We start from the raw sequence: 19,615 nt of genomic DNA on the forward strand, positions 1-19,615 counted from the left end.
TTAGCTCTTAGAAGGAAAGCACATAAAATTATTCAACCGGGGGAAAGTTCTTAGGGCTAGCCTTTTCAGGGAATGACTATATATAGGTAACAAAATCTGTAGTGACTATTTTTCTAAGCAAAGTTCAGTAACAAATGATGGTTGCTTTTATTTAAATAAATATAGACTTATTGCCTCTGATCTTTAAATGATCAATTCTCTCCCCTCTTTTATTTAGATCACTTTATATTTGCAACTCCATTGTCCATAGTTTGGTATATTTCTCATCTTAGCCCAAGATATTACCCTCTGGCTTCTTTGTTTTTTCTTCTTTAGCCATAGTGTTTCTGCCACTTGGAGTGTAAACACTGTTGGCGTGTATTGATGGCTTTCATATTGCACGTTGACAATGACACTACTCAGGAGTGAAAATGTGGTCAAAATGACAGATATGACTGTCCATCCTTTCCGGAGAATATTGCTGTGATAAGGGACACTCACTGGGGCCTTTTCTGTTTTAGCTCCCAAGGTTACTTTGGTGTGTACATCTTACTTCCCAAACATATACTGTTGTTAAGTTTCTGCAGGCTTTGATTGACTTCATATCCTAGGATTTTGCTTCTGGGAGTTTTTGCTTTGCATGCACACAAAGAAAGAGTGGTGTTGACACTCTGTATCTTATTTAGAATATTTTATCCAAGTCCAATGTACTAAGTAATTTAATCTTAAATAATAAATTAAATACAAATGGAAATAATGTGCTACCTTCAAAAACATACTTCCTAGTGCCCGTTTATGGGAAAAGTAAACTTGTGTCCTTCTCCATGTTTCAATGTGCTTTTGGAAGTCAATGACTCAGGATAGAAGTCAAGTTACATTGTATTTTAAATCTTTTAGCAATTAAAAAAAATTCACTGTGGCTAGAATGTGACATTCTATAAAATTCAACTTGTAATGTCATATGAACCAACTTCAATATATACATATATGTATATATATATATTAAATTGCTACTTTTTAAAGGCTATAAACATCAGAAGTAAGGATAGTAAATTAAATAGAGTAAAAATGAATAAAATAGGAAAAAAGAGCATACAGTTAAACAAAAACAAAGAAAAACTGTTTGTAAACCACAATGAGAACTGTTATAAGACACAAAATGTAGAACACTTAGTAAAGAATTCTTTTTTTCTTAAATTCTTTTATTGGTACATTTGAGATATACAACAAAATTACATTTCTCATTGGGAACTTGTACCTTTACATGATGCATCTTGGCTTTTATTTTTTCCCCATTCCTAGCCCTCCCTTCATCCCCTCCACCCTTCCTTCTTTACAAAGAATTTATTTCCATTTTTTCCATTTCTCATCATTTTTCCTTTCCCTTCTTTCCTTTACCCTGCCCCTCCCACTATCGCTACCCCTTTGGCCCTTTTCTTCCTATTTTGCATTATTGATTATTCATTCTAATCATTGGTACATTTTAGATATACAATATAATGACATTCATCATTGGAAATTTGCACCTTTACATAGTCTCTCTTGGTTCTTACTTTTCACCCTTGCTCAGCCCTCCCTTCAACCCCTCCATTCAGCCCTATTTACAAAGATTTTGTTCCTATTTTTCCATTTTCTCATATTAATTCCATTCCCTTCTTTCCTTTCCCCTAGCCCTCCCACTTCCTTCCCCTTTGCCCCATTTCTTCCTATTTCACATTATCTATTATACATTTAGTCCTTATTTACACTTTCAGTTTCTCACACCAGAGAAACTATTCAGTATTTACACGTGTGTCCTATTTATTTCACTTAAGAGTGCATCCACTTAGCTATAAATATCTCTAATTTCTCATTTTTAATGGGTGAGTAGTACTCCATTTTATTAAAAAAACCCCACATATTCTTTATCCAGTCTCTAGTTGGTGGGCATCTGGGCTGTTTCCAAGTTTTAGCTATCACAAACTGTGCTGCTATGAACATGGGTGCACATATATCACTGTGGTATGATTCTTTTAATTCTTTGCGGAAGATTCCCAGCAGTGGAATAGCAGGGTCAAATGGGACTTCCAGTCCTAGTTCTTTGAGGTATCTCCATACTGATTTCCACAGTGGTTGTATCAGTCTACATTCCCACCAGCAGTGGACCAGGGTTCCTCTTTCCCCACAGCCCCACCAGCATTTGTTATTGGTTGATTTCATGATAGCAGCCATTTTTTCTGCAGTGAGGTAGAATCTCAGCATTGTTTTCATTTGCATTTCTCAAATGACCAGTGATACTGAATATTTTTTCATGTATTTATTTGCTATTTCTACTTCTTCGTTTGAGCAATGTCTGCTCATTTCAGATGCCCATTTTTGGATTGGGTCTTTCAATTTGGGAGGTCTGATCTTTTTAAATTCTTTATAGATTCAAGATAGTAGACCTTTGTCTGAGGAAAAGCAGGTCAAGATTTTTTCCCACATTATGGGTTGTCTTTTCACACTGCTGGTGGTTTCTCTTGCTGTGCAGAATCTTTTTAATAAGAAGAGATCCCATTTGTTGATTATTTGTGCTAGTTCACAGGCAGCTAAGGTTTTGTTCATAAAATCTTTTCCTACACCGATGTCTTCAAGAGTTCTACCTAACCTCTGTTCCAACTGGTTCAGCGTTTCTATTTTAATATTTAGATCTTTAATCCATTTTGATTTTAGTTTATTGCATGGTGAGAGATATAGGTCTAGTTTTAATCTTTGGCAAGTTGAAGCCCAATTTTTCCAGCACTATTTATTAAAGAGGCTATCTTTCCTCCAGTGAGGGTTTGGCTCCTTTATTGAAGATGAGATGGCTGAGTGTGTCTAGTGTTGTTTCTGCATCTTCTTCTTTTTTTTTTTTTGGCACCAGGAATCGAACTCCAGTCCTTCTGCTAGCGAGGCAGGTGGCAGAACCACTGAGCTAAATCCCTGGCCCTGTTTCTGCATCTTCTAATCTGTTCCACTGGTCCTCAGGTCTGTTTCTTTGCCAGTATCATGCTGTTTTTATCACAGCAGTTTCGTAGTATAGTTGCAAGTTGGAGATTGTGATACCCCCTGCCATGTCTCTGTTACCTAGAATTGCTTTTGCTATTCTGGGTCTTTTCTTGTTCCAAATGAATTTTTGGATTGTTTTCAAGGTCCGTGAAGTATGTTGCTGGGATCTCAATTGGAATTGCATTGAATCTATATAGCAGTTTTGGAAGTATGACCATTTTCACTATATTAATCCTTCCTACCCAGGAGCAGGGGATGTCTGTCCATTTTCTGATATCATCTTCAATCTCTCTTTTCAGAGTGCTATAGTTTTCAGAGAAGAAGTCTTTGATTTCTTTTAGATTGATTCCTAGGTATTTCAGTTTTTTGGATGCTATTGTGAAAGGAATTATTTGCCCTATTTCTCTCTCAGTGAGTCTGTCATTGGTGTAGAGGAAAGCTATTGTTTTTTGTATGTTGACCTTGTAACCAACTACTTGACTGAATTTCATTATTAAGTCTAGAAGACATTTGGTGGAGTTCTTGGGGTCTTCTATGTAGAGTGTCATGTCATCTGCAAATAATGATAATTTGACTTTTTCATTTCTGATCTTTATTCCTTTTATTTCTTTCTCTTGTCTAATTGCCATGGCTAATGTTTCCAAAACTATATTGAACAAGAGTGGTGATAGTGGACATCCTTGTCTTGTTCCTGATTTTAGTGTGAAGGATTTCAGTTTTTGACCATTTACTATGATATTGGCTGTTGGTTTTTCACAGATAGCTTTTATCAGTTTGAGGTAGAGACCATCTATTCCAATATTTTGTAGTGTTTTTATCATAAATGCATGTTGGATTTTGTCAAATGCTTTTTCTGCATCTGTGGAGATAATCATAGGTTTTTTGTCCTTGGCTCTATTGATATAGTGTATTACATTGATTGATTTGCATATGTTGAACCATCCCTGCATCCCTGGGATGAATCCCACTTGATCAGGGTGTATGATCTTCGTGATGATCTTCTGCATTCTGTTTGCCAGTATCTTATTAAGGATTTTTGCATCTATGTTCATTATTGAGATTGGCCTATAGTTCTCTTTTTCAGTTGGGTCTTTCTCTGCTTTGGGGATCAAGGTGATGCTTGCTTCCAGGAATGAATTTAGGAGTATTGCTTCCCTTTCAATTTCCTTGAAGAGTTTAAACAGTAGTGGCAGCAGTTCCTCTCTAAATGTCTTATAGAATTCAGCAGTGAAGACATCAGGGCCCGGGCTTTTCTTAGTTGATACGTTTTTAATTATGTTTTCAATTTCATTGATTGATATTGGGTTGTTTAGAATTTTTAGGTCTTCTTCATTCAACTTTGGTAATTCCTATGTATCTAGGAATCTGTCCATTTCTTCTGTGTTTTCCGTCTTACTGGCGTATAGGTTCTGGAAGTAGGTATTGATGATCCTCTGGATTTCTGCTGGGTCTGTTGTAATTTCACCCTTTTCATTTCTAATTGCATGGATTTGGGCCTTTTCTTTCCTTTTTCTGATAAGGTTGGCTAAGGATTTGTCAATTTTGTTGATTCTTTCGAAGAACAAACTCTTGGCTTCATTGATTTTTTTGTATCATTCTCTTAGTCTCCATTGCACTGATTTCTCCTCTGATCTTTATAATTTCCTCCCTTGTATGAGCTTTGGGTTTGTCCTGCTCTTCTTTTTCTAGAAGCTTGAGGTTCAGCATCAGGTTGTTTAATTGGGCTCATTCTGTTTTCCTAATATGCATATTCACTGCTATGAAATTCCCTCGTAAGACTGCTCTCATTTGGTCCCATAGATTTGGATATGTTGTATTGTCATTGTCATTTAATTGAAGGAACTGTCTGATTTCTTCTTTAATTTCCTCTGTGACCCATTGGTTATTCAGAAGTGTGTTGTTCAATTCCCATGTGTTTACGAAGTTTTTTGAGTTTCTTTTGCTATGGATCTCCAATTTCATTGCATTATGGTCTGATAATATACAGGGGATAACTTCAATTCCTTTGCACTTACTTAAATATGTTCTATGTGTGAGTATGTGGTCTATTTTTGAGAATGACCCATGTGCAGCTGAGAAGAATGTGTATTCTGATTTTGTGGGGTGGAAGACTCTGTAAAAATCTATTAAGTTCATTTGTTCAAGAGTTCGATTGAGTTCTAGTATTTCATTTCTTATTTTTAGTCTAGTTGATCTATCTATTTGTGACAGTGGGGTGTTGAGGTTCCCCATTACAATTGTATTAGTGCATATATGATTTTTCCTGTCCGTTAGTATTTGTTTTATATAGTTGGGTGCACTAGTGTTTGGTGCATAGATATTTATGATTGTCATCTCTTCCTCTTGGATTGTTCCCATTCCAAGGATGTAGTGTCCTTCTTCATCTCTCTTAATGAGTGTTGGTTGCTTTGCTTCCTGAGGTTGTGATCCTCAATGTCTGTTCCTAGGATATTGTGTAAAATTCTTTGGAGTGATGGTTTGGTATTCATAAAGTTCCTAAGGTGTTCTTTGTTATGAAAGTATCTTATTTCTCCATCTATTTTGAAAGATAGTTTTGCAGGGTGCATCAATCTGGATTGGAGACTGTTTTCTTTTAGGGCTTGGAATATGTCACTCCAAGCTCTTCTTGCCTTAAGGGTTTGTGTTGAGAAATCTGCTGTGATTTTGATGGGCTTTCCTTTGTATGTGATTTGTTTCTTTTCTCTAACTGCTTGTAGAACTTTGTTCTTCTGTTGAGTTTCTGGAATCTTAATAATTATATTCCTATGTGTAGATTTTTTTTGATCAAGGCTATTTGGAGTCCTATGTGCCTCACTTATCTGTATGTCAAGCTGTTTTCCCCTGCTTGGGAAGTTTTCTGCCATTACTTCTGTGAAGAGTTTTTTTTTATGTCATCTGCACTCTCTCCTGTTTCTTCATTGAGTCCAATCAGTCTTATGTTATTCTTCTTTGCATCATCTAGCAGCTGCTGGATTGATTTCTCACATTCCCTTATAATTTTGAAGCAATTTTTGTTTTCCTGGTCACTAATTGCAATCTTATCTTCTATATCTGAAATTATGTTCTCACATTGGCTCCTTCTGCTGTGTAGACTTTCAATGGAGTTTTTTATCTCCTGGAAATCTATTTACATCTGTTTTATGGATTCCATTTGTTTCCTATGTTGAGATTCCATCATGTTCCTGAGCTCCTCTCTAGATTTATTAATCACGTCTTGCACTAGGAGCACAATTGCTCCTGTTATCTGAGAAATTATTTCTGATTTCATTTTTCCAGATCCCCTTTTGTTGCCAGTTCAGTGGGTCCAGGTTGTTGAGTATCAGAGTGTTCCATCTCATTTCCCTTTGGGGTTACTGTAGGTGATCTGGAAGTCTGGTTTTGAGACTTATTTACGTGTTTTCTCATTTTGACTGGGGGGGCAGGGGGGTGCTGTTGGTGCCCACGCTGCTCACTTCCTCTGAGCTGGAAGAGGTGGGACAGTGGCTGGGAACGGTGGTTGGGATGGTGGCCTGGAAGCCCCTTCTTCTGGGCCAGGAGCGGGGGGACGGATGGCGGCCCTGAAACCCCTTCTTCTGGGCCAGAAGCTGCGGGACAGATGGCGGCCCAAAAGCCAGTAAAGAATGTTAATAAGTGTGATCATATCAATGTTTAAAACTTTGTTTAAATTAGATACTATATAGTCAAGCCAAATAGTACACTAGAAAATGCCTAAAATTTCTTTATTAATTCTACTGATGTGTTCTTTTGGAAAACATGTATTGAACATGCAGCATGTGCCACTTGCAATTTTAGGCTCTGGGGATCTAGTAATGAGCAAAACAGATTAAAAACCATGCCTTCACAGAGCTTACAGTGGATTAGTGTTCACTATATCTGAAGAATTCCCCCAAATTAAAAACTCAATAGGAAAATAATCATGTAATTCAAGAAAGTGAAAATGAAAATGATCAGTGAATATTGCACCTCATTTAAAACTCCAGCAATAAATAGAAGATACAAATACAATGAGATAGCAAAATATTTACAAAAATCCAGAGAAAATAAAAAGATCAACACATCAAATGTTGGCAATAGTATAGGACGGTGGGTCGCTTCAGGCTCTGAGATGAGCATGCAAATTTGCACAGTTCTTTTGGAGATAATCTGGCAGAATTTCCTAATTTGTAATTCTGTTAGGCATAGATCTGCTATGGATTTAATGCTTACCTGCCTATTCATGTATTAATACCCCAAAACCTCACTGTCATGGCGTTTGGAGACTATACCTTTGGGGAGTAATTAAGCTTGAATTAGGTCACGAGTGCAGGAACTTCATGGTGGTCTTCATGTCCTTATGAAAATAGATTTCTCGTCACATACAAGAACTGAGATCATAGCAGAGGGCAGCTGTCTGGAAACAGAAAGCTTCCCCAAGAACCTGACCAGGCTTCACTCTGTTCTGGAACCTTCAGGCTCCAGACTGCATGAGGGTAAATTTCTATTGTCTGAACTACCACATGTGTGATATTTTGTTACAGCAGCCCAAGCTCATATGATTTCTTAGTCCATTTTGGGCTGCTATAAGAGGGTACTGGAACTTAGGTTATTTATAATAAACAGAAATTTATTGATTCATGTTTTTGGAGGATGGGAAGCTTGAGGTCAGGGTACTAGAATTTTGAGAGGGCTTTTTTTATTGTGCCATCATGGTACAAAAGGTGGAAGAACAGGAGTACAAGATAGCAAAGCCACTCTCTTGAGAGCCCCTTTTGTAATGGCAATAATCTATGAGTGTGGGAGGAGCTCACACAACCTAAACACTTGTTCTTTGGCCCCACTTCTTAACATTGTCACGTTGGGGATTAAGTTTCCAATACAGGAATTCTGGGGGACACAGTCAAGCTTAAGAAAAATATTGCATAGTTATGTTCTTTTTTGTAGTAGTTTTTTCAATGGGAAAAATGGAAAAAGTCCAATGTCTATTAGTAGGTGGATGGTTAAATATGACACATCTATACTTGAATATTATAGCCCATCTCTACTACTGACATGAAAGGACCAAGAAAATAGGTAAACAAAAGTGTTACAAAAATATTGAGTATGAACTTATGAGTGCAAAATAAACATAAATACACAAAACAAAGGCATATGTTTTTATGTCTACGTGCACCTTGCTTTATATTTTTTATATGTATATTTATCAATGCATATAAAAAGGTATCCAAATAGTGATTGCCCCACTGAAAAGACAAGGGCAAATGAAGTCTAGAGTAACTTCAATACCATCCAAATTAAATAAAACTCTATGCAAAAATGTCTTTGCTTAATAATGTATAATACATTTGTGGAAATAAAAACAGTTGCAGAAAATAAGAAGTCTGTGGATAGAAAGAATTGACAACTGAGAGTATTTGGAAAATTTAGTTCTCTAAAGCACACAAACATTGTGGATTTAGTCAGATTTGTTTGAAGTGCAAGTCATAGGACAGAAATTTGAGAAAAAAATGGAAAAGTGAGTTGCAACAATTTTTTAATGGTTTTTAAAGTTGAACTACATTTTGCAGATCAACTTTTAAGTGGAAGTATGTGATTTGGGGCGGGTATTTTGTGAAGTTTTATCTGTTGCAGAGATGGATTGGAGAGAATAGAGAGAAGAATTTTTGTGTGTATGTGTGTGTGTGGGTGCACGTATGTGTGTGTGCATAACAGTTTTAGGAAAAACATTTTACTCTATTACATCTGATAAAGCCAAATTACAAATATATTTCTGGTGGTCAGGTAGTACAATAATTTACACATGAAATGTTTACATAAACTTATGTGTAGTATAGATGGAAGCTAACAAACATTCCTATCTAGGTTACTGCCATCTCTTGTATGTGCTTAAGGAGTCAGCAAAAATTTTTAATCTGGTCTTTGAGAACACTCGTTCTGTTTTTCAATTCACTTGACTTTAGACTCTTAAGAAACCATGAACCTTCTATTGGGCTAAAAAGATAGATGATACCTACTTCAATGTCTATCTCAAGCTATGTTTCTAACTTCTCTATGTGAAGACAATGGATATTGGGACAAGGATATCAGTCACTGTTTCCCTTCCTTCTGTTGGTGACAGAGATTACATCAACCTATTGAATGCCCTTCCGGTCAGCAGATGGGAAGAGACTTTTGACCCAGGAACAAATTTCATCATATAGCTTTCCCTCCAGAATATTTTCTAATTCAACCCTGGACTCATTGCTTTTAAGAAGGAAGATTGATGTTCTTGTTTCACGTAAACCATCTACATTCTCCTATGCCATTTTTCATCATCAATGCTATTTAAGTCTATCCATCTCATAATTTAAAAATAAAATTACATTTCCAAATTGCATTCTTATCTCCCAGAGCATGCTTTTAAAAGGAAAAGGAAATCTGTCTTCTGCAGATCACTGTACACATTTACTACTACCTACTTGTTAGGTTTCCAAACGCAAAATTAGAATGGGAATAGTAAATGAAAGTTATGTTCTTATGTTCTTTCTTATATTCACTTAATTTTCATTCTCTCATCCATTAATAATTTTCGACTTATAACAACACCAGTTGTTATTTTTCACACTATGTTTGACTGGACAGACATTTGTATAGTTTCTATCAAGTGCAAGTCCCAGAACAAAAGAGCAATACTGTCTTAACTGTGGATAGAAATGAATATTAAAAAGTGGAAGGGCTGCTGATGTAGCTCAGTGGTAGAGTGCTTGCCTTACTTGTATGAACCCTAGGTTTAATCACCAGTACTATAAGAAAAAAGAATAAAACAAAAAGGAAAATAGTAAACCTGAATTTCTTGAGCACAGGATTATTTTATTCAACAAATATTGAACACTAGATACTAGGGACACAAAAATGCTTTAGATGTCAACTCTGCTTTTGAGGGCCTCAGGCTAATAGGGGACGACCTATTATAAATGTCCTTATAACACAGTATCATGTTATGCTAGAAGCATTTATAGAATTCTGAGTGTGTTCAAAGTACCCTGAACTCATGGGCAGAAAGATCTAGGAAGGTCCCTTAAAGGAAGTGATACTCAGATACAAAGAAGGAGTGAAGTGAACAGTGGGAGGTCAAAGGCCATCCCAGGCAGTGTACATATTACATGCCTAGGGCTAGAGGAAAAATGCATATATTCTTTGGGGAAAAGTAAATTGCTCAGAGTGAGTAGAAGGGAATTTGGAGGAAGAACTGAAGGTGGAGAAGGGCTGCAATGTCCAGTCACTGTTCTCAGTGTTTTATGGTTTTTTTTTCACATTTGCTCTGCACAAAAATTCCTAATCAAGCACTATTACTCCACTTTCGCACACAAAAAGTTTAAATCCAGATAAGGTAGAAACAAAACCTGAAATTTCTCCAATTTATGCAGATGGAAAATGGCAGAGGAGATACCTGAATTTAAATCTAATAGGTCTGAAGGCTGTGTTCTTATTCATAGAAAAGTGGGTGTCAGGGCAAGTATACCTATGAAAATCCTTGAATACAACAGGAATTTAAATTTTATTTGTCTGAATCCAAAGAAACAGTAGGAATTCAAAGAAACATATTAAACAATTAGAAAGAAGTAATTCATGTTAAAGGATGGTGTTTTCGAACTTCTTTTGCTAATATTAGCGACACACAGTCATCGGTATTAGTCAAAAATTTCCCTCAAGTCAATAACTGGTCAGAAGTAAAATTATGTTGTTCTATGGTAGTGGATATCCTCATCTAATGGAACTAAACTAAAGTATAATTTAATTTAAGGAAGCACCCTGAAAAGGACTAAAAGCTAAGGCAGAAGTAAGCTAAGGCAGAGAGCTACATGATTTTGGTACATCCTCAGCTCATCAATGTTTAAATGAACTAAGAACACAGAGATCAGCTCAAAAACATCTGCAAAGGCATTGCATTCATGATTATTTAGGATTGATGTCAACACAGGACCCAAATAGACACCTAAAATGATGCAATGACTGTCTTTGCCAAGATTTTCAGACTAGGTTGAAATTTAAACTCTGTATCAATCTGAAGCAAGTGTCAGCATTAGGTAGAGGGTGGAGGTCAGCACACTACTTTCTATGTCTTCGCTTTGTCTGAAACAAAAGGCATAGTGTAACCTGTTGCTCTACAGGAAATAAAGTGTAAGTCCAAAAGGGGCTCTATATCAGGTCCTACGTTGTCATTGAACTACGTGCACAGAAACTCAATGGATACTAAAAGCACAGTGCTCTGTTATTTGGTAAATGACTGCATTTATTTCCTTTCCTTTTTTTTTTTTTTTGGTAAATGAGTGGACTACTAATATGCCAGATGATCTGATGCATGAATCTATTCATATTATTCATTACTGCGAGTTGTATGTATATTAAAAAAGAAACCACAATGTGTAAATTACCTTGAGAAGAGACTAGTTTTCAAAATATAAAAGTGAGGAAATGATTTTTCTCTGAATTTCATATTTAATATTATAATTGTAGGTTGAATGGACTATTTTAAACTGCTGCTTCTATTTTAAGTCCTGATTCTTTTACTTACTGATCTGCACAAGATACCTAACACCACTGAGCCTCAGTTTCCTCAATTAGAAAATAAGAATGTGACTCCTCTCCCTTCAAGGACTGTGTGAAGATTAAAAATGATACATACAGAGTACAGGTAGGTGCTGAGTTCATGGGCACGTCCCTCTGCCCTATCTATGGAAGGCCATATAAAAATTGTTTTAGCTTTAACATTTGATTGCTACTGATGTGCACAGTTCTACAAAAAAAATGTTTGTTTGTCTAAAAAGAAATTAAAAGTAATTATAGGTCTTAGCTTTTATCTGAATTGTGGACTTTATCTGAATATTCAGATGTCTTATTTTAATATTAGTTATTTATTAAAAAGTTAAAGTTTTGATTCTTCTTCCTTCATTTAAGCAGTTGGTACTCATCAGAAGTGATTTGAAAGTAGATAATAACAGGACAGATTGAGACTGTTCATGAAGAGACTGTTATCTGGTGCATGATTTACAAAAATGCTTTCTTTATTTCCCCAGCCTAGAGAGAAGACAGCTTGGTTCCAATTGCCAATATGTAGGGTAAAGCACAATTTCAAGTTCTCTCATACGACAGAGATGGTTTGAAACCCAACCGAAAAGACTTCAGCAATATTCAGGATAACTGCCATGAACTAAAGCAAGCATCTTTAAAATTTTTTTTCTCTTTTCATTGCAGCTGACTTTGGGATCTGTAATTTATGAGCTGCCATGGAAACAAGTCACATGTGTGAGTTCCCATAGCAAAAGTGGCAGCCTATGAATGGTGAATATTCAAGGTGGCACCAGAGTCATCTGTGCTGAGAATAGTTCAGTACTAAAACATTCAGAGATCTTAGTAGTCATAGAACAGAAAGGGCACTGTTTCAGTGAACAAAATGACAATTGCCTAATACACCTGCTGATTTCCACCTGCCTGTTTAGATATAAATAGTAATTCCCCAGTGTAGGTACATCAGTATGCATATTTACATTTTGATCAGGGCACACTAATTTTTTTCCAAAAATAATGAATACATTATTATTAAGAATATTGATTTAATATTTTAGTGTTAATTAGCTTGGTTCCAGCCAAAGACATATTTGGTATTTTAAAGCAGTCTTGAAACATTGCTCTCTTCATATAATGTTTTAGAACCCAATATTTGTGAAACCACTAAGAAACTAAGTAACTATTGATTGATAATATAGATTGGTAGTCTAGTTGTCAGGGGTGCTGTCAGCAGAAAACCTCATGGTAGAGGGACATTAAGATTGGTTTATATTGTTTCTCATTGTTTGGTTGGTTGTTTCATATACTTTACAGAGGTGAATAACTTATTGATTGATTGATTGATCGATTGGAGACAGGGTCTCACAAAGTTGCTAAGTTGCCCAAATTGGGCTCAAACTTGGGATCCTCCTGCCTCCATCTCCCAGAATGTGATTAAAGGTGTGTGCAAACACTTGGGTTTAAATTTCATTTTTAAATGTATTTTTCTGACCATCTCTTTTTCACATTTGCTTACCCTTTTTACTGGTGAAAATAGATAGCAAATAGTAGAAAAGATCAAGCAGATGTGGAAATTGCCAAAATAGTGAGCATGCTGAATATAACATGCAATTTGAGAAGTCAAGACAGCAAAGAAGTCACAAAGTTGCATGTATGCATTAATATTTTCATCTTGGATTTTTTTTTTTTTACATAGAATCTAGCTGTATAGTTCAGGCTGGTCTTGAACTCACTGTGTAGTTCAAGCCAGCCTTAAACTCATAGTGATCCTCCTGCCTCAGCCTCTGAAGTGCTGCGATTACAGGTGTGCACTGCTGCATCATGCCTCATCTTGTTTTGGTACAATTTTCACTTGGATTTCCCTGGTATGATTAGCAAAATAGATTTACTTTAATGACTAAATGTTCTAGTTACTGAAAAACAAGAATAATTTTTCTGCTATTTTAACTAGCTTAAAAAAATTTAACTTATAAGTGATATGTAGGGGCTGGAGATTTAGCTCAGTGGTTTCGCCGGCTGCTGCACAACTGCAAGGAACCAAGTTCAATCCCTGGAACCAAAAATAATAATAATAATAATGAGTGATATGTATAATTGAAATTCCTATTCTAATTCTGTTAATCATAATTCTGGTTTGAAATGTACCATATCTCCCCGAATTTATGAATCTAGATAAATATGTTTTTTATTCTGACCACATTGGATAGCTATACTTGTATGCCTTACCTTTTATATATACTTTTCACAAGGACAACTCCTTTTAATTAATCACCCACCACAGTGTATGTGGCGTGAATTGTGTGTATGTCATTATGTTACCATCCTCCAAATCTTACATACAAACAAACCTATTTCTTTCTTGTTTCTAACTTCTTTCACCACAAAAGATCCAGAGAGTTCATTTGAAGCCTATAGAATTTGCCTCAGATTGGTTTCAAAGACAACTGCTAAGATTAAAAAAATATAATCATCAGCCCTCAATGAAAACATCCCAAGTCCCCAATACTAACATCAAAGAAGCTCCGTTCTGTAGCTCTCCTACCATTTAGTGTGTGTGGAGAAGGTGCCAAGATGAACAATTGACAGGCTTTTGTCAGATTTAGGTTGTTACATTGCAGTGCAAGATGCCAGAGTGACTGCCTAGAATTCCAGCAGAGCAGGACAGTGAAATAAGCCATAAAACAAAAGTTGAGTATAGAAAGAGAGGAAAAGATGAGACTTCAAGAGAAAATGCTACAATGGAGCCAGAGTGAACTTTTGAAAAGGAAAAGAAGCACTACAAAGGGAGAAAAGAAAAGAGAAAGAAAAATGAACAGATTGCAAGGAGAATTATTATAGAACTGAACATGTCTGAAGTGTCAGGCAACACCTCTCTAAAAATGTACTTGGAATGCAGCCATTACTTTTCAACAGTAGACTGTTTTCAAGTGTTATGAAAGACGTGAGATTTGGTGTCAATTCTACCCTTGGAATTCAGAAAGAAATCAGGTTAAGGAAAAGGTACTAAGAGACTAAGAGGTTTTTTTAAGAAGAGGGGAATGAAGACATAATTAAAAACATCATTGTTCCCAAAGTAATTTGAAATCAAAGCCCTATATTTAAATACTCTATAGCCATTGAAAAATGTTGTCTAGTAAAATGTTTTTCTATATAAGATTTTACTTAATGCTCATTTAAAGAATAAAGATAATCAGAGTTCTCTCTTTTCACTTTATACCATATCCTATTTTATTCTCTGATGAAAGACCATGCATAGCTTAAGTTTTGTACAAAATGATTAACTGAATAATGTAGAATGTATGTGAAAATGTCTTAGAGTTTATTTCAAAAGTACTATAAAATATGAATCAATGTATTTCATGTTGTGGTTTAGATCTAAATATCCCCCTAAAGTCATGTGTTTGGAGTTGGGGTCTGGTCGGATGGGATGGGTAACTGGGTGGCTCCTCCATTCTCTCTCTGATTCCTGGCCACAGTGTGGTGAATAGCTTTCCTCTACCATGCTATTCTGCCATGCTGCTTCTGCTTTGGAGCCAAAATAGACCTCTGTAAACCAAATTAAACCACTGTGAACCAAAATAATCCTCTCCTCTTTTAAATTACAGATATTAGATATATTTTCCCAGTGACAGGCAAGTGACCAAGACAGAAATTGATACTAAGAGTGGGGTTGTTTCTGTGACTACCTGACCATGCCATTTAGAAGCTTTTGGAACTAGTTTTTGGGAGGAGTTTGGAAAAGTTTGGAGATGCCACCTAAGAAACTTCATAATGTTATGAGTAGTGCTTGATGTATGTACTGGTCAGAGCGCAGAAGGCAAGAGTGCTGGGAGAAATCTGGACAATAAAAGCCAGGCTTAGGAGATTTCAGTTGGAAATAAAGATTCTATTGAATTTTGGACCAGAGGCCATGTGTGTTACACTCTGGTAGAAAATTTGTCTACATTGTTCCCTAGTCCTGAGACTTTGCAGGAGACAGAGATTAAAAGTAGTGGACTAACTAATCCGGCAGAGGAAATTTCAATGCAGCTCAACATTCAAGCTGTGGCATGAGTACTGCTGACTGCTTTTAGCCAGATCTACAGTGAGAATGAGGAGAAAATGGCAGGTGTGAATGATTTGAAAAGTTTGCAGCTTTCTCAGAAGAAATGCCTGCAAAGTTGGGCCATGGACATAGTTGTTGAAAAAAGTAGCATTAAAAATAAGCCAAGTACTTTGCATCAGGAAAATAGGAAAGATGGCTTCAAGACATCTCAGGAAACATCACACTGGAGACTCAAGGATGCAAAACTATAAAGCTTTAAAGAAGAGATGCCCTGGGATGCTTGCTTGAAATTGGCCTTCTAGGAAATTGATTCTTCAGGACTCATTTTACTGTGGTCAGCCATCAAGGCATTGTAGCCATGGTCCCAGAGGCCCCAGCTACTGGTTGAGCTGGCAGCAAACCTTGGCATCATCTACATGGTGCTGGTTTTACTGGCATCAATAATGTAAGAGTTATGTGGGCTGGGGATTTAGCTCAGTGGTTCTGCCGCCTGCCTCGCAAGCTCAAGGACCTGAGTTTGATCCCCAGTACCAAAAAAAAAAAAAAAAAAAAAAAAAAGAATGTAAGAGTTATGGTCACAGAGGCTTTCACACAGATTTCAGAGGAAGGCCTAGAAGGCTAGGCAGTGTTCTCCTGAAAAGGCTTTGTGTGAAGCTATGAGAGTGAAGTTGAAGGCACAGTGGAAGCACTGGGAAATTGGAGTTGCCAAATGTGGAAAGTCTTCTGAGGAAAACTGAAAGGTGGCAAGTGGAACTAGTCCAAGAAAGGGGCCAGGCAGGCTATATGGGTGGGGCTGAATCAGCCCTTTTGAGTTCACATTTCACTACAGTCTTCCCTGGGTGCTGGATATGGAACTATAGGACTTAATGTTTGCCCTGCTGAGTTTTCAGTACTTCTTTGGTCCAATTCTTTTCTAGTTCCCTATTTCTCCTTCTTGGAATTGGAATATTTACCCTGTGCCAATGTATGTTGGAAGTATTTACCTTTCTTTTTGATGTTTACAGGAGCTCACAGCCAACCATTTGTCTTGAGTTTCAGAAGAGGTTTTAGACTTGGACTTTTCAGCAATACTAGAACTGTTAAGTCTTTGGTGACTTAGAAATGAATTAAATAGATTTTTCATAAAATGGGCTAGACATAAATTTTGGGGGGACCAAAGAGAGAATTATGACTAAGATATAAATACACCCCTAAATTCCCACATTAATAGGTGGGGCCTATTGTGAAAGTGTGTTACTGGAGGCACAACTTTGAAGGGTGTATGCTTGTCTCTGGCTCTTCTATTCTCTCTCTACTTCCTAGCCACTATGTAGTGAGCAGCTTTCATCCACCATGCCATTCTGCCATACTGTTTCTGCCTTGGGGCCAGCTGACCATGGACTGAATCCAATGAAACTGTGAGCAAAAATAAACCACTTGTCTTTTAATTGGTATTTTGTTTCAGTGACAAGAAAGGAACTAAGATGCTCTTAAACATAGACAAAAAATCCTGAGCAAAATATTAATAAATCAGATCCAACAATGTATAAAAAGAATTATATAATCAAGTAGAATTTATTCCAAATATACTGGACTGTTTCAGTGTTTGAAAATTAATCATATAAAGCATCATGTCTATTGACACAGCAAAGTCACTTGACAAAATCCAACACCCATTCAACAAACTGAGAAAATTTCGCAATTTCAGAAAAATCATCTATAAAAGATCTGCATATAATATCATATTTATTGGTGAGAGATTGGATGTTTTCTACTTTAGATCATGAACAAGGAAGGCATGGAGGTCTTTTCTCACTACTCTTATTCAACGTCTTACTAGAAGTCCTAGGTAATGCAATAAGACAAAAAAAAAAAAATGATATACAAGTTGGAGGGGCTGGGGATTTAGCTCAGTGGCGCTGCACCTGCCTTACAAGTGGCAGGTCCTGAGGTTGATCCCTGGTACCGGGGTGGAGGGAGATATACAAGTTGGAAAGAAGAAATGAAGTCATCTTTATTTGCAAAAGGCTATGTAGAAAAATATAACTAAAATCAAAAACATACAAACAGAAAACACCAAATATCTCCTGGAACTAATAAGCAAGTAGAGGAAGACAGCAGTATACAAAGTCACTGTTTTTACTTTGAAAAAACATTTATTTATTAGAGCAATTAATGAGATAAAAAATGGGAGATTTTATTTTACTTTCAGTTATTCTTTCTCTGATGCTTTTCCTTTTATAAAAATGTGGATTTGAGCTTTGGTATATTCTTCTTTCCAAAGACTTTATTTTAACATTTATTTCAGTTCCCTCCATTATAATTTGTTTGAAAAATCATTTTTCCCTTTGAATAGGTTAAGGTGTTTTTCCCTTTTGGCATGCTTTATATTTTTTTGAGATCTACACATGATGTATTACGCAGAGAACCAAATTATGATTTTTTTTATTGTGTGTGTTTTCAATATTAATTTGGCTAGCATTTGGACTGTGTTCAATGCTTGCTGTACCTTTAGATGTTATTGGGCCTATGTTCCTGGAGTGACTGTCACAAAACCTTTTTTTTTTTTTGGTACCGGGGATCAAACTTAGGACCTTGTGTTTGCGAGGCAGGTGCAGCGTGCCACTGAGCTAAATCCCCAGGCCACAAAACCATTTTTATATTCATTTCCATCACCATTTAGGTGAATCAGGAAGGCTAAAGGGCCGCAGTTGGTTATTCACCTTGTGCTTATTTGAGAAGACTAGTAATGACTTGTCTCTGAAGAGTAGGCCTTTGTTACAGTGTATTTCAAAATAACTACTTTCTACTTCACCTACCAAAGACATAGGTGATTTTTCTTGGCTTTTCTCTGTAATGGCATCCTTGAAGGTACAACCCACAATATCCTGGGCCAGAAGCCCAATATACAAAGGCTTACTGTTTTTTTATATACCAGCAATGAACAATTGGAATTTAAAACTTAAAAACACCATTTAGAATAACACCAAAAAATGTACTTGATTATATATCTAAGAAAATATGTAAGGATGTATATGCAGTATGAAACTTTTATATACTTTTATACAAGGTATAAAACATTGATGAGAGAAAATTCAAATAAATGTAGAGATATTTCAAGTTCATGGATTGGAAGAAAGACAAGGCTGGTAAAATGCCAACTTTTCCTAAGGTGATCTATAGATTTAAAGTTATTACACATGTATTTTCTTTCTTTGTCAGCTTAGAGAGCCTAGAAACAATGACTTTCCAATAACACTAAGCACATCTACTTCACAGACCTTGGTTTCTAATACCATTTGCTAAAGAAAAAACCCAGGACTTCTTGCAGAAAGGATTGATATTAGTAGTAGGGTGAGATATATACAGGATGCCTGGAACATCTGGCATTTGTGAAAGGAAATGTTGAATATTCTCTTCCCCAAAACAAACAAAAAACAACCCCACAATGAAGAGGATATGTCAAAAGAGAGGAGCCAACTGAAAGAGCTTCAGTTGTTGATCAAACTGAAACAGGCTGAACAATAAAATAAAAGTAGTATTGGATTAGATAAATATTTATGAGTTTATACTGACTGACTACATTTCTTCTTTCCCAAACTCAAAACCTCATTTTAGTCATGAGAAAAATACCAAGTAACCATTGAAAGGCATTCCATAAAATACCTGACCAGTGCATCTCACAGCTGTCACAGTCACCAAAAACAAGGGAAGTCTGAAAAACTGTCACAGCTAAGAGTGGCCTAAGGAGACATAACTAAATGTAGTATGTGATGCTGGAACAGAAAAAAAAAAACATTGTTAAAGACTAAGGAAGTTTGAAAAAAGTATGGACTTTAGTTAATAGTAACATATTAATATTGGTTCGTTAATTGTGACAAATATGTCAGTGAGAGTGATAATTGGGTTGGGAGTTTATAGGGATCTTTTTGTACCATTTTCCCAAATTTTTGTAATGTAAAACTATTCTAAAAACAGCAAACATTTAAAAAATACCGTGAAGTCTATATTTCTTTGATTTTTATCTACTCGATAGAATGTGAAAAAGCCACCTACACATTTATTGATGTGGGAGACAGTGTG

At 36.2% G+C, this 19,615-nt stretch overlaps 1 long non-coding RNA gene across 1 annotated transcript in view; it reads left to right on the plus strand.

Moving 5' to 3' along the window:
- The window catches only part of LOC147828815 (uncharacterized), a 393,678-nt gene that overhangs the window by 301,204 nt on the left and 72,859 nt on the right, over positions 1 to 19,615 (plus strand). The window contains exons 4-5 of the long non-coding RNA XR_015450068.1: positions 11,458 to 11,635; positions 12,018 to 12,246. This is a non-coding gene — a long non-coding RNA (uncharacterized LOC147828815). The remainder of the gene's footprint in view (positions 1 to 11,457; positions 11,636 to 12,017; positions 12,247 to 19,615) is intronic.

This window comes from Heterocephalus glaber, unplaced genomic scaffold (genome assembly GCF_053883595.1).
Source record: "Heterocephalus glaber isolate CG9 unplaced genomic scaffold, H.glaber_assembly_v1.0 deba00000901, whole genome shotgun sequence".
NCBI classification, from domain to species: Eukaryota; Metazoa; Chordata; class Mammalia; order Rodentia; family Bathyergidae; genus Heterocephalus; species Heterocephalus glaber.